Source organism: Triticum urartu, chromosome 1 (genome assembly GCF_003073215.2).
Source record: "Triticum urartu cultivar G1812 chromosome 1, Tu2.1, whole genome shotgun sequence".
Taxonomy (NCBI): Eukaryota; Viridiplantae; Streptophyta; class Magnoliopsida; order Poales; family Poaceae; genus Triticum; species Triticum urartu.
In genome coordinates this window covers 508,886,071-508,902,981 of record NC_053022.1, presented here as the reverse complement: position 1 = coordinate 508,902,981, position 16,911 = coordinate 508,886,071, and positions in this window count along the sequence as shown.

Sequence of the window (16,911 nt, the reverse complement as noted above, 5' to 3'; positions counted from 1 at the left end):
CAAGTTTCTTGATTTTCAGTCGTGTTTTCGATTTGCAGGAATCAAAAAACCAAGTCTCTCAATCTTTCTGGACGAGCCACGACGCCCAAATGTTTGAATTTCATTCCCATTTCTTGCATGGGACCTATAAAATCATCCAAGGACACACATGTGATTTTTTAACCAACTTTGGTGCACTAGAGCATGTGCTTGTAGTTCAAATTTGAATTTGTCACATTAAATGCGCAGAAACTCAATTAATGTATAAAAAAGGCCAACGAACCCGGAATAATTCCAAAATTTAGCACGATACTTCTATTTGGTCCAATCTGCCTGTGTAAAAAATTTAAGGCGGGAGAAGGCAGTTCATACGTCTCCAACGTATCTATAATTTTTGATTGTTCCATGCTATTATATTATCTGTTTTGGATGTTTAATGTGATTTAATATACCTTTTTATATTATTTTTGGGAGTAACCTATTAACCGAAGGCCCAGTCCAAATTGTTGTTTTTTTGCCTATTTCAGTGTTTCGCAGAAAAGGAATACCAAACGGAATCCAAACGTAATGAAACATTCGAGAGAGTTATTTTTGGAACAAACATGATCCGGGAGACTTGAAGTGGACATCAAGAAAGAAGCAAGGAGACCACGAGGCAGGAGGGCGCGCCCCAGGGGGTGGGCGCGCCCCCACCCTCGTGGGCCCCTGCAGCTCCACCGACCTACTTCTTCCTCCTATATATATACATATACCCTGAAAACATCCAGGAGCAACACGAAACCCTATTTCCGCCGCCGCAACCTTCTGTACCCGTGCGATCCCATCTTGGGGCCTTTTTCGGCGCTCCGCCGGAGAGGGAATCGATCACGGAGGGCTTCGACATCAACACAATAGCCTCTCCGATGATGTGTGAGTAGTTTACCACAGACCGTAGGGTCCATAGTTATTAGCTAGATGTCTTCTTCTCTCTCTTTGTATCTCAATACAAAGTTCTCCTCGATTCTCTTGGAGACCTATTCGATGTAATTCTTTTTGCGGTGTGTTTTTCGAGATCCGGTGAATTGTGGATTTATGATCAAGATTATCTATGAGCAATATTTGATTCTTATCTGGATTCTTTTATGCATGATTTAATATCTTTGCAAGTCTCTTTGAATTATCAGTTTGGTTTGGCCTACTAGATTGATCTTTCTTGCAATGGGAGAAGTGCTTAGCTTTGGGTTCAATCTTGCGGTGTCCTTTCCCAGTGACATCAGGGGCAGCAAGGCACGTGTTGTATTGTTGCCATTGAGGATAAAAAGATGGGGTTTATATCGTATTGCTTGAGTTTATCCCTCTACATCATGTCATCTTGCCTAATGTGTTACTCTGTTCTTATGAACTTAATACTCTAGATGCATGCTGGATAGCGGTCGATGTGTGGAGTAATAGTAGTAGATGCAGAATTGTTTCGGTCTACTTGTCGCGGACGTGATGCCTATATACATGATTATGCCTAGATATTCTCATAACTATGCTCTTTTCTATCAATTGCTCGATAGTAATTTGTTCACCCACCGTAGAATTTGCTATCTTGAGAGAAGCCACTAGTGAAACCTATGGCCCCCGGGTCTATCTTCCATCATATTATTTTCATATCTACTTGCTACTTCTATCGTTGTTTATTTTGCAATCTTTATTTTCCAATTTATACTATAAAAATACCAAAACTATTTATCTTATTATCTCTATCAGATCTCACTCTTGTAAGTGATCGTGAAGGGATTGTCAACCCCTTTATCACGTTGGTTGCAAGGTTCTTGTTTGTTTATGCAGGTACTAGGCGACTTGCGTGTTACCTCCTACTGGATTGATACCTTGGTTCTCAAAAACTGAGGGAAATACTTACGCTACTTTGCTGCATAACCCTTTCCTCTTCAAGAGAAAACCAACGCATGCTCAAGAGGTAGCAAGAAGGATTTCTGGCGGTGTTGTCGGGGAGGCTTACACCAAGTCAAGTCAAGATTTGATCTCCCAGCAACTAGCCATTTCTGGTGCTGTTGCCGGGGAGATCTAAGCACAAGTCAAGACATACCAAGTACCCATCACAAACTCATATCCCTCGCATTACATTATTTTCCATTTGCCTCTCATTTTCCTCTCCCCCAGTTCTAAAACTATTTTCGAAAACCTTTGCCTTTTCTTCGCCTTCTTCCCGTATGTATTTTATTTGTGTTTCCATGCGCCTTCTATTTGCTTGCATCTTTGCTTGCTAAAAATCCGTTGACATGGATCCACTTAAAGTGTTCTACTTGGATCATCTTCGATCCTTATGCGCTCGTGCTGAAACCCCAACTAGCCTAGTTGATGGGAAATCTTTAGATGAGCATGCTCATTTTGTGCGTCACCGTTTGTTTGAAAAAGTGAGACTCTTATGGGATCAAATAAATAGATTGTTGTGTTATGCTTGGAATCTTTGTGAAATTTGTGATTTTACTTGTTGCTCTAAGAACCCTAAAAAACACCTCCCCTACCTATGTGAGTTTAATGACAATGAAATCTTATATTCTTATGCAAAGGGTGTTTATAGTTACTACGATATCGAACAAATTGAAGAATTTGTTGCTTTTAAGGGTGCTTATGAAGTTGCTTCTTTGATTGAAAAGTATGATATTACTCTCTACGAATCTGAAAATTTTGACATACTTAAATATTGCTATGAAAACTATGCTCATAATATCTATGTCAAGGAACTTATTGAAAGAATGAGCGTCGCTTCGGAAGAAAATAATGATATGCATGAATCTATAGATAATTATGATTTTGATGATTTGATTGAAATATCCCTTGATGAACATGATGCCAATATTTATGAATATGAATTTTCTATAGTTCCTTATGTTAAACATGAGATCGTTGCTATTGCACCCATACTTGATAGTTCCTTCGATGAAAAGAATGATTGCAATGATGTTATTATAAATTCTATAACGTCAATTGTGCTAATAATATGCAAAACCCTAAGCTTGGGGATGCTAGTTTTGCTATCACTACTATTTGTTGCAATGATCATGATTGGGGTGATTCTTCTTTTGATCTTGAAAATTTGTTTAAGCCCCGTAATTAATATGAGATTGATAATAGTGTTTCCAATATTATTGAAAGTGTTTTTGGACAAGTGTCAACTTTAGATCCCACATATTTGGAGAATGTTCAATCTTATGATTTTTTTGATAAAAGTGGGTTTGGAGAGGTCATGACTTTAGTTAATGTTAATCCCACTATTTTGGAAGAGTGTCAATTTGCATACATGTGGATCGCGTTAAGAATATGTTTTGTGATAGCTATATTGTTGAATTTTCTTATGATCCTACATGTAATTATTATGAGATAGGAAAATATGGTTGTAGAAATTTTCATGTTACTATTTAGATGTGGTTTTATGTTTTTAATTAGTGGCTGTGCCAAGTAGAACCTTTGGGAAGACTTGGGGGAAGTCTTTGAGATCTTGCTGTAAAAAAACAGGAACTTTAGCGCTAACGAGATTAGCTGCCATTTTTTACTGGAGAGTGCGATTAGGTTGATTCTTTTTGCAGATGATTAACAGAAAAATTCCTCACGTCCACCAATTTATTTCAGAATTTTTGGGGTGATAGAAGTATTCGAAACCTACAGATTACTACAGACTGTTTTTGATGTTTTGTAGTGATGATAACAATAGCAACGGAAAAGTAAATAAGAGAAGAACAATATATGGAAAGCTTGTAGGCATTGGATTGGTGATGGAGAATTATGCCGGATGTGGTTCATCATGTAACAGTCATAACATAGGGTGACACAGAACTAGCTCCAATTCATCAATGTAATGTAGTCATGTATTCCGAATATAGTCATACATGCTTACACTACTAGGGAAAAGCCTATACACAGAATTTTACCAGTAGCGATGTACAAAATCAAGCGCTGCTGCTACTTAGTAGCAGCGCGCGTGAATAAACCGCGCTGCTGCTATGACTTTAGCAGTAGCGCGTACTAGCGAAAAGCGCTGCTGCTACGTTCGAACTGGGCGCACATGGCTAGCCCAACCTAAAAGTAGCGCGTATAATGGCCCAGCGCTACTGCTAATCTCCTTAGCTGCAGCGCGCTTACGTGTAAAGCGCTGCTGCTAACGGAAATAAAATAAAGTGAAAAAGGGGGGAAAAGGAGAAACGAATAGCAGTAGCGGGTTTCAGTAAACGCGCTATAGCTAACTTAGCTATAGTGCGTTTCCGGAAACGCGCTACCGTTACGTTTCACTTAAACAGCGGTTTCCCCCCACCCCGCCCCCCGGCCACCAATTCTTCCCCAAATCGTCCCTCGCCCTCGCCACCGTCTCCTCACCGCCGCCGCCCGAGGCCGCCCTCAGCCTCACCGCCGCCGCCCGAGGCCGCCCTCCGCCTCACAGCCGCCGCCCAAGGCCGCCCTCCACGTCATCGTCGGTGCCCTGCACCTCACCGCCACCCGAGCCCGCCCAGGACCTCCCTTGCCCGTGCCTGAGCCCGCCCTCTCCGCCCCTGCCTCCGTCACCAAGCACCTCCCCGCCACCGTCTCTCCCCTCTCTGTAAGTCCCCCACCCCTCCCCCCTCACTCATCTCTCTCTATATTTTAGAGAAAAAATTAGACGTTAATTAGATGTTTTTCAGTTAGGGCACTAGAGTTTTGCTAGGTTAATTAGGTTAGTGGTGCTGCTAGTAGTATTGGTACAGTAGGTTAATTAGGTGATGTTAAATGAATAACCTAAATGAATGAAATTAGTAGTTAACTGAACTTTTTTTCCTTTCATCATTATAGAGCACTAAAGTTAACTAAATTTTGTTCTATTAGTAGTTAAATGAATTTTCTTCTACACTTTGTTTTTGAATTAGCTTGCGAAATTTGGACATGTGGTTGCTCGTGTATACTTGGACACTGTTTGCAGGGAATGATGCTTAGTGGCCTATGTTTTGCCGGAATGTTGATTCATTTCTTTTCCGGCAAATTTCAGGTTCTCGATTTGTCCACTTTTTAGCAAAGCTCATGCCGAAATTTTCCGTGAATTTCGGCATGACTTGTGCTACAAACTAGGACATATCTTGTGCCCGTGATTTTCCGCACCAGGAAGGAGTCAACATTCCTGCAAAACAAAAGGCCTTTTTTATGTCATTATTCATTTTATTAGGTCTAGAATTAATTGACTAGATTTAATCATAGGAAACATGGCTAGCAACGATGAAGGACAGGGTTCTGGTGATTGCGACGATGCCTACCGGGCGGCAGACGAATTTTTTAGCCTTACCAATGATCAACCGATGTTATTGCTGGGCCCACCGGTGGCATCGGGGACTGAGACCGACATGCAGACCGGTGCTGAGACTGAGACCGGCGCTCAGACTCAGACCGGCATCGAGACTGGCGCTGAGACTGAGACCGGCGCTACCTCGGGGAGCGGAGCCGGTGTAGAACCGAAAGCAAAGAGGCAATGGGTTCCTAACAAACTCAGGACTACTAGAGTGGTGGTCACAGAGGTGGACGATGGCAATTTTGAGCCAACGACGCCCGAGGAAGCGCGTCGATGCTACGGCAATCAAATAGGTTGCATCGTACGGACAACCGCCACCATCAACGATGAGAAACTACAGAAGATAGAAAATATGAGGAGCTCCCTCCTAAAGAAGTTTCACCAGATATTCTTGTTCCCGGACTGGAATGAGAAGGATTATAAAGATCCAGATGAGGACCCGGCAATGAAGAAGATAAACAAACACGCCAATTTTGCTCTAGTGCTTCACTTATATCTTTAAGAGCACGATGGTGGTTTTATTTTATAGAAATTATTGATCTCTCATGCTTCACTTATATTATTTTGAGAGTCTTTTAGAACAGCATGGTAATTTGCATTGGCTATAAAATTAGTCCTAATATGATAGGCATCCAAGATGGGTGTAATAAAAACTATCATAAAAAGTGCATTGAATACTATGAGAAGTTTGACACTTGATAATTGTTTTGAGATATGAAGATGGTGATATTAGAGTCATGCTAGTTGAGTAGTTGTGAATTTGAGAAATACTTGTTCTAATGTTTGTGATTCCCGTAGCATGCACGTATGGTGAACCGTTATGTGATGAAGTGATAACCCACAAGTATAGGGGGTCGCAACAGTTTCCGAGGGTAGAATATTCAACCCAAATTTATTGATTCGACACAAGGGGAGCCAAAGAATATTCTCAAGTATTAGCAGCTGAGTTGTCAATTCAACCACACATGGAAACTTAATATCTGCAGCAAAGTGTTTAGTAGCAAAGTAATATGATAGTAGTGGTAATGGTAGCAAAAGGTAACGATAGCAAAAGTAATATTTTTGGTGTTTTGTAGTGATGATAACAATAGCAACGAAAAAGTAAATAAGCGAAGAACAATATATGGAAAGCTCGTAGGCATTGGATCGGTGATGGAGAATTATGCCGGATGTGGTTCATCATGTAATAGTCATAACATAGGGTGACACAGAACTAGCTCCAATTCATCAATGTAATGTAGGCATGTATTCCGAATATAGTCATATGTGCTTATGGAAAAGAACTTGCATGACATCTTTTGTCCTGCCCTCCCGTGGCAGCGGGGTCCTAGTGGAAACTAAGGGATATTAAGGCCTCCTTTTATAGAGTACCGGACCAAAGCATTAACACATAGTGAATACATGAACTCCTGAAACTATGGTCATCACCGGGAGTAGTCCCAATTATTGTCACTTCGGGGTTGCCGGATCATAACACATAGTAGGTGACTATAGACTTGCAAGATAGGATCAAGAACTCACATATATTCATGAAAACATAATAGGTTCAGATCTGAAATCATGGCACTCGAGCCCTAGTGACAAGCATTAAGCATGGCAAAGTCATAGCAACATCAATCTCAGAACATAGTGGATACTAGGGATCAAACCCTAACAAAACTAACTCGATTACATGATAAATCTCATCCAACCCATCACCGTCCAGCAAGCCTATGATGGAATTACTCACGCACGGCGGTGAGCATCATGAAATTGGTGATGGAGGAAGGTTGATGATGACGATGGTGACGGATTCCCCTCTCCGGAGCCCCGAAGGACTCCAGATCAGCCCTCCCAAGAGAGTTTAGGTTTTGGCGGTGGCTCCGTATCGTAAAACGCGATGAATACTTCTCCTTTATTTTTTCTCCCCGAACACGAATATATGGAGTCAAGGTTGAGGTCGGTTGAGCTCCAGGGGGCCCACGAGGCAGGGGGCGTGCCCCCACCCTTGTGGCTAGGGTGTGGGCCCCCTGGCCCTGATTCTTTGCCAGTATTTTTTATTATTTCCAAAAATAATCTCCGTGGAGTTTCAGGTCTTTCCGAGAACTTTTATTTCTGCACATAAATAACACCATGGCAATTCTGCTGAAAACAGCGTCAGTCCGGGTTAGTTCCATTCAAATATGCAAGTTAGAGTCCAAAACAAGGGCAAAAGTGTTTGGAAAAGTATATACGACGGAGATGCCTCATGAAGTCGGAGCATGATATATTTGTTGATTGTCTTCCTTATGAGTGGTGGTCAGGGACGAGCGATGGTCTTTTCCTACCAATCTATCCCCTAGGAGCATGTGCGTACTACTTCGTTTCGATAAATAATAGATTTTTTCAATAAGTATGTGAGTTCTTTATGACTAATGTTGAGTCCATGGATTATACGCACTCTCACCCTCCCCCCATTGCTAGCCTCTCTAATACCGTGCACATTTCGCTGGTATCATACACCCACCATATACCTTCCTCAAAACAGCCACCATACCAACTATTATGGCATTTCCATAGCCATTCCGAGATATATTGCCATGCAACTTACCACCGTTCCATTTGTTATGACACGTTTCATCATTGTCATATTGCTTTGCATGATCATGTAGTTGACATCGTGTTTGTGGCAAAGCCACCTTTATAATTCTTTCATACATGTCACTCTTGATTCATTGCATATCCCGGTATACCGCCGGAGGCATTCACATAGAGTCATATTTTGTTCTAGTATATCGAGTTGTAATTTTTGAGTTGTAAGTAAATAAAAGTGTGATGATCATCATTATTAGAGCATTGTCCCATGTAAGGAAAGGATGATGGAGACTATGATTCCCCCACAAGTCGGGATGACACTTCGGACGAAAAAAAAGAAAAAAAAGAGAGAAAAAGAGAGAAGGGACAATGTTACTATCCTTTTACCACAATTGTGCTTCAAAGTAGCACCATGATCTTCATGATAGAGAGTCTCCTATGTCGTAACTTCCATATACTAGTGCGAATTTTACAATATAGAACTTGTCTTGTATATTCCAATGATGGGATTCCTCAAAATGCCCTAGGTCTTCGTGAGCAAGTGATTTGGATGCACACCCACTTAGTTTCTTTTGTTGAGCTTTCATACACTTATAGCTCTAGTGCATCCGTTGCATGGCAATCCCTACTCACTCACATTGGTATCTATTGATGGGCATCTCCATAGCCCGTTGATACGCCTAGGTGATGTGAGACTACCTTCTCCTTTTTGTCTTCTCCACAACCACCATTTTATTCCACCTATAGTGTTATGTCCATGGCTCACGTTCATATATTACGTGAAGATTGAAAAAGTTTGAGAACATCAAAAGTATGAAACAATTGCTTGGCTTGTCATCGGGGTTGTGCATGATTAAATACTTCGTGTGATGAAGATAGAGCATAGCCAGACTATATGATTTTGTAGGGATAACTTTCTTTGGCCATGTTATTTTGAGAAGACATGATTGCTTTGTTAGTATGCTTGAAGTATTATTACTTTTATGTCAATATTAAACTTTTGTCTTGGATCTTTCGGATCTGAACATTCATGCCACAACAAAGAAAATTACATTGAGAATTATGCTAGGTAACATTCCACATCAAAAATTCTGTTTTTTATCATTTACCTACTCGAGGACTAGCAGGAATTAAGCTTGGGGATGCTTGATACGTCTCCAACGTATCTATGATTTTTGATTGTTCCATGCTATTATATTATCTGTTTTGGATGTTTAATGGGCTTTAATATACCTTTTTATATTAGTTTTCAGACTAACCTATTAATCGAAGGCCCAGTGCAAATTGCTGCTTTTTTTTGCCTATTTTAGTGTTTCGCAGGAAAGGAATACCAAACGAAATCCAAACGGAATGAAACCTTCTGGAGATTTAATTTTGGAAGAAACGTGATCCAGGAGACTTGGCGTGGACGTCAAGAAAGAAGTGAGGAGGCCACGAGGCAGGAGGGCGCGCCCCCACCCTCGTGGGCCCCTCGCAGCTCCATTGACCTACTTCTTCCTCCTACATATATCCATGTAACCTGAAAACATCTAGGAGCAACACGAAACCCTATTTCCACCGCCACAACCTTCTGCACCCATGAGATCCCATCTTGGGGCCTTTTCCGGCGCTCTGCTGGAGGGGGAATCAATCACGGAGGGCTTCTACATCAACACCATAGCCTCTCCGATGATGTGTGAGTAGTTTACCACAGATATTTGGGTCCATAGTTATTAGCTAGATGGCCTCTTCTCTCTCTTTGGATCTCAATACAAAGTTCTCCTCGATTCTCTTGAAGATATATTCGATGTAATTATTTTTGTGGTGTGTTTGTTGAGATCCGATGAATTGTGGGTTTATAATCAAGATTATGTATGAACAATATCTGATTCTTCTCTGAATTCTTTTATGCATGATTTAATATCTTTGGAAGTCTCTTCGAATTATAAGTTTGGTTTGGCCTACTAGATTGATCTTTCATGCAATGGGAGAAGTGCTTAGCTTTGGGTTCAATCTTGCGGTGTCCTTTCCCAGTGACAGCAGGGGTAGCAAGGCACATATTGTATTGTTTCCATCAAGGAAAAATGATGGGCTTATATATCATATTGCTTGAGTTTATCCCTCTACATCATGTCATCTTGACTAATGCGTTACTCTGTTCTTATGAACTTAATACCCTATATGCATGCTGGATAGCGGTCGATGTGTGGAGTAATAGTAGTAGATGCAGAATCATTTTGGTCTACTTGTCGCAGACGTGATGCCTATATACATGATCATGCCTAGATATTCTCATAACTATGCACTTTTCTATTAATTGCTCGACAGTAATTTGTTCACCCACCGTAGAATTTGCTATCTTGAGAGAAGCCACTAGTGAAACCTATGGCCCCCGGGTCTATCTTCCATCATATTATTTTCATATATACTTGCTACTTCTATCATTGTTTATTTTGCAATCTTTATTTTCCAATTTATACTATAAAAATACCAAAAATATTTATCTTATTATCTCAATCAGATGTCACTCTCGTAAGTGACTGTGAAGGGATTGACAACCCCTTTATCGCGTTGGTTGCGAGGTTCTTGTTTGTTTATGCAGGTACTAGGCGACTTGCGTGTTACCTCCTATTGGATTGATACCTTGGTTCTCAAAAACTGAGAGAAATACTTACGCTACTTTGCTGCATCACCCTTTCCTCTTCAAGGGAAAACCAACGCATGCTCAAGCGGTAGCAGTAGTGTACGTATCTTGTTTCGCGCACAGAGGTGACACGTTCCCAATCGGAACCACGAGCCTTCCTGAGGGAAGCTCCGGTTTGCAACAAGCTTACACGAAAGCTTGTCCCAATTCGGCCAAAAAATTTACCGCGGGATGTTGGTGCCATGTCATGACACCATGCCAAGTTTCATGATTTTTAGGCACGTTTTGGATTTACAGGAATTAAAAAACCAAGTTTCTCAATCTTTCCGGCCGAGTCACGATGCCCTGATTTAATTTCATTCCCATTTCTTGCAATTGAGCTAGAAATTCACCCAAGGACACACATGTGATTTTTCAAACAACTTTGGTGTAACGCCTCGGATACAACTTTCCATATTCGTAACTCCGACTCTTGCCTTTTCTGGAGATGCGATATGAGATTCCCTTCGTGGTTGGGTTTTTGTCTTCATTTTGCATTTTTCTCATGTCTTGCTTTCCATATCATGTCATCATGTGCATTGCATTTGCATACATGTTCATCTCATGAATCCGAGCATTTTCCCCGTTGTCCATTTTGCAATCGGACACTCCTACGTGCACCGGCGTCCCCCTCTTGTCTCTTTTCGTGAGCGGGTGTTCAACGTTCCCGGAATGGACCGAGATTTGCCAAGTGGCCTTGGTACACCACCAGTAGACCGCCTGTCAAATTTCGTGCCATTTGGAGTCCGTTTGATACTCCAACGGTTAACCGGGGAACCGCAAAGGCCTCGTGTATGTTGTAGCCCAACACCCCGCCAAAACGGCCCAACCATGTCCTCCGCCGTCGGATCACGATCGCGTGGTCGAAAACTACACTCCATTTGGACACTCCTACCTCCTCCTACCTATAAATATGTGTCTCCCTCCGAAAATTCTCACAAATGAAACCCTAACTTCTACCTCCCTCAGCGCCGCCGGACATGTCTGCTCGCCGGCGGACGCGTCCACCGCCGCCGCCACGTCGCTCCGACCAATGAGGGGTCACCACATCAGCACCGCCGACTTCCTCCTCCACTCGTGCGCCGCCATGTCGCCTCCTCCTCCTCTTTCTCTCTCCACCGCGCCGGCCCTGCAGGCCCATCGCAGGCCCGCGGGGCCCAGATCTCGCCGCCGCCCGGCCCGCTCCGCCCCACCACCTCGCGCGCCTCGCCGTCCGGCCACGCCGCCCCGCTCGCTCGTCGCCGGCCACCTCCGCGCCCGCGCGCTGCCGCCCGCATCTCGCCGCCCCCGCGCCTCGCCGCTCATTCGCCGGCGTCGCCCGCCGCCCTAGCGCCGCCCCGCCTTCGCCTCCGGCCACCATGCCCGCGCGCCGCCGCCACGCTGCTTGTCGTCGGCCACCGCTCGCCCGCCGCCGCTTTGCGACACCGCGCCGCGCCGCTGCTTCGTGCACCGCCGCGCTGCGTCCTTTCGCGGATCCGGCGACCTCGTTGTCCGGCCGTTGTCGGCCCCTTCCTCCGGCACCTCTCCGGCCATCTTCCCGACCTACTCCGGCCACCGTCGTCTCATCTCCGGCGAGATCCGACTCTGCATCAAAAACCGTGCAAACCCTTGATCCGTTCTCGGAGTGGTATTTTTTCTCAAAGTCCTCAAATCCTGTTGTTTTGATGCCAACTTCATCATGTCATAACTCCATGACCGTAGCTCCGTTTCATGCGCATGATATATCAAAATGTTCATCACAAGATGCTATGCATTTTGTTCCATTGTGGCATGCTTGTTTGAGTTCATCTTGATGCCCAAATCATTGATTCAAGAGTGCTATAAATTGTTAGGTGCTGTTACTTAGCAGATTATGAGGATTTGTCATGTTTGTCACATTTGGTGTGTGCTTCATATGGGTATGAGCTCTACATGTGTTTTGATCTATGCCATGCCATCTTTACAGGGGTGCTTGCCATGTATTTTTGTGATCACTGTGGTGACTAGCACAAGCATGCAAAGTAGCCTTCATGATATTTCTGATTTCAGGGACTTAGGATTTTGCTAAGTCATTCTTCCTGTTGTTATTTTTATGCCATGTAACCTTGATGCTACAGTGAGATCCATGATTGTTTTGAGTTGCTTCAGTAAAGATGTTTTGGGCATAGGTTATGCTCTATCCATCCATCCATGCCAATGTTTGCAATTATGGAGTGCCCTAGCATGTCTCAATCTTGCTCTACTTTTGCTATAAAATGTTCCTGGCATATTGTTTACATGTTAATAAAATTTGCCATGGTTGTTGTTAGTGATCCAAGCATGCTATGAACTTTCTCTTGCCATGGTTAGCTTCATGAACATGTCTTCTTGCTGATTCTATGCTTGTTTTGTCATGCAATGCCTTGCAGTGAGTGAATCGAGCTCGCAAAGATGCCTTCATAATTCTGTTTATGACATGCTCAGTTTTCTGCCAAGTTTGAAACTATTTATAAAACTTGCTATGTTTACATGGGTGCCATCATATCTTCTATGCATTTTTGGCTCATGATCAGTAAGGGACTTTTGTTCTATGCATTTAGTAGATTCATGTCATGCCTTTGTTTTCTATGTTATTTTCCTGTAGCATATTGTTTGCTTGCTCTAAACATTGCTTCCTGATGTTATTCCTGGTATGATAGAATTTTCACTAAGTCTGTGAAGCTGATATCTTTTGCACTTTTGCCATGCTTGTTTGAACATGCTCTTGTGTGATTTAGCCGTAGCTCAGTGTTCATGTTTTGTCAAGAATATTGAGTAGTTCACTGCCATTTGCTTTGTTCCTATGTTGGAGTGCAGTAGCTTAGTTTCTTGTTGCATTCTAGATGGCATCGTGTTGTTAATCGCAGAATTGTGCCATTCTTGTTTTGCTTGCCATTTGCAAACCGTGCATCCGATTCTGGTGATCTTTATATCGATTTCGACTGAAATCACCTCATCTCTCTAGCAGCACTCTTGGTTTGCCAAGTTGATGCCTTGATCAATCTTTTCCTTCCGGAGCACGCATATGCATTGCATATCACATCTCGCATATCATGCCATGTTTTGCATCATGTTGTTTGTGCATTGCACCGTGATTGATTGTTGGTCCTTTGCTTGTGTTCTTGCTTTGGGTAGAGCCGGGAGACGAGTACGTGACCGAGGAACCTGTCGAGTACGCTATCGAGGATCAAGCTTTCGTCAACTCTGAGAATTTTGCAGGCAAGATGACCATACCCTCGAAATCACTTCTATCTTTGCTTGCTAGTTGTTCCTTCTATTGCTATGCCACGCTACCTACCACTTTCTATATCATGCCTCCCATATTTCCATCTCAAGCCTCTAACCCACCTTCCCTAGCAAACCGTTGTTTGGCTATGTTACCGCTTTGCTCAGCCCCTCTTATAGCGTTGCTAGTTGCAGGTGAAGATGAAGTTTGTTCCATGTTGGAACATGGATATTGTTGGGATATAATTATTATATCTTGTTTACTTTAATGCATCTATATACTTGGTAAAGGGTGGAAGGCTTGGCCTTATGCCTGGTGTTTTGTTCCACTCTTGCCGCCCTAGTTGCCGTCATACCGGTGTTATGTTCCTTGATTTTGCGTCCCTTATGCGGTTGGGTGTTATGGGAGCCCCTTGACAGTTTGCTTTGAATAAAACTCCTCCAGCAAGGCCCAACCTTGGTTTTACATTTGCCTAACAACCTATAACCTTCCCTTGGGTTTTCGCGAGCCCGAGGGACATCTTATTTTAATCCCCCCGGGCTAGTGCTTCTCTAAGTGTTGGTCCGAACCAGAGCACCGTGCGAGACCGTCCCTTGGAATCTTGGGTTATGTTGGTACCTGTACGCTTAGCTTATCCGGTGTGCCCTGAGAACGAGATATGTGCAGCTCCTATCGGGATTTGTCGGTGCATCGGGCGGTCTTGCTGGTGTTGTTTTACCATTGTCGAAATGTCTTGTAACCGGGATTCCGAGTCTGATCGGGTCTTCCTGGGAGAAGGAATATCCTTCGTTGACTGTGAGAGCTTGTTATGGGCTAAGTTGGGACACCCCTGCATGGTTTTGAACTTTCAAAAGTTGTGTCCGCGGTTATGGGCAGATGGGAATTTGTTAATATCCGGTTGTAGAGAACATGACACTTAACATAATTAAAATGAATCAACCGTGTGTGTAGCCATGATGGTCTCTTCTCGGCGGGGTCCGGGATGTGAACACGGTTCTTGTGTTATGCTTGATCGTAAGTAGATTCAGGATCACTTCTTGATCACTATTAGCTTATCTGTCGTGCTTTGCTTCTCTTCTCGCTCTCTTTTGCGTAAGTTAGCGCTAGTGCTTGCTGCAGCTCCACCTCACTACCCCTTTCCTACCCTTAAGCCTAAATAGTCATGATCTCACGGGTGTGAGATTGCCGAGTCCCCGTGACTCACAGATACTTCCAAACAGATGAAGGTGCCGATGATGCCAGTGCAGGGGACGCTACCGAACTCAAGTGGGAGTTCGACGTGGATTCAGGCCGTTACTATGTTTCTTTTCCGGATGATCAGTAGTGGAGCCTAGTTGGGACGATCGGGGATCTAGCATTTGGGGTTGTCTTCTTCTATTTTGGTTCCGTAGTCGGACCTTGATTGTTTTCTGAATGATGTATGTTTAACTTGTATTTGTGTGGAGTGGCAATTGTAAGCCAACTCTTTATCCCATTCTTATTCAGTACATGGGATTGTGTGAAGATTGCCCATCTTGCAAAAAACCTACCATGCGTCTATGCCTCTAAGTCGTGCCCCGACACGTGGGAGATATAGCCGCATTGTGGGTGTTTCAAGTTGGTAATCAGAGCCCTCCCCGACTTAGGAGCCCCCTGCTTGATCGAATCACTGACGTTGTTGAGTCTAGAACAAAATGTTTTGAGTCTTAGGATTATATATATATATATATATCTGAGAGTAGGATTCTTTTTACTCCTCAGTCCCTTCGTCGCTCTGGTGAGGCCTCCTGATGTAGAGTTTTGACTTTTCTCTTCTCAAATTTCATGAATTTTTTTAGGATCACGCGGGTATCTTGGAATCGTTCCGACGGTTTTGTGACGAGAACATTGTTCTTTGTGCCTCCTGACATTTAGGGGTTGTGGCAGTGTCTCGGGGAGTTGAGCTCCGAGGTGTTGTCGTCACAATTTTATCGTTGCAGTTCTGGAATACCTGAGTTCGCCGACATCGAAAATCTCTTTTATGCAGTTGTTGGTGAGATAACCTCGACGCCACCCAGTAATGGGGCGGGAGTTCGGGAGTATTGCCATAACTCGTATTATGGATTATTTTCGAAGGTTGAGGTAAATGATTTCTGAAGGTTTCTTGGTTATGTGGTTAAGGATGGATACAGCTGGATGTAGGAATTGTTAGTTTGGGTGAGATATTATGCTTCCCCTATATCCCCAACACCTGATTGCATTTCGAGAGTTTATAAGTGGGAATTCAAGTAGCTCCTAGACTATCTTTCCAACATGTCGTCGAATTGTCACGGCAGATGTCCTCGTTGAAAGGACTTAGTCGTGAGGCCAACGCATCTATCTGGTAGCTTGAGAGGGGTTGAGTGGGACGAGAGACGCGAGGTTTTACCCAGGTTCGGCCCCTCGCGGTGGAGGTAAAAGCCTACATCCTTCTTCATTGATATTGATGATGATGATCACGATTACACGGGTGCTCTAACTCGAGAGCTATAGACTTGTTTGTCTAACCCTAATCTGTCTAACCTATGGAACTTGTCCCCCTTGGGGTGCCCTACCCCTCCTTATATATGTTGAAGGGGCGGGTTACATGACTAGTCCTAGTAGGATTAGGATTACTCTATTACAAGTGGAGTCCTAGTCTTGCTTCCTTTGTAAGGGAATATTCCTTATGCCTTTCATCTTGAGCCGGCCCACCATAATATGAGCTGGCCTTCCTTGAACCGCCCGTTGGGCCACCGGGTCTTGTCGCTCCTCCGACCCGCCTATCAGGTTACCAATGAGTCACCAGGCCCAGCCGGGTCATCAGTGAGTGGAGAGATCCAGATGGGTCACGAGTGAGTCGCCAAGTACGGCCGGGTCATACATCCGGCCGGGTCATACCGCAGGGTATATCCCCGACACAACAAACACATGATACGATATGGGATCTATCATATGTTTGTTCCGGCTTATTTTGCAAGCCAATCTTTGTTTTGTTTTGAGTTATGGTATTCGAGTTTCTTCGAAGTCAAATGTGGATTCCATACTTTTCCTAAGCGGTGTTCTCATATTTCTATGTGAATAGTAATCCTTCATGATAATCGAGATTGTCATGTTAGTTCTTTAGCCTACGTGTGTTTCTCTCCAAGTGGATCCGATCATTTCAACATTCGCAAGATCAATTCGAAGTTTTTCTCAATGTTGTTTGTTTCATCCGTCCCA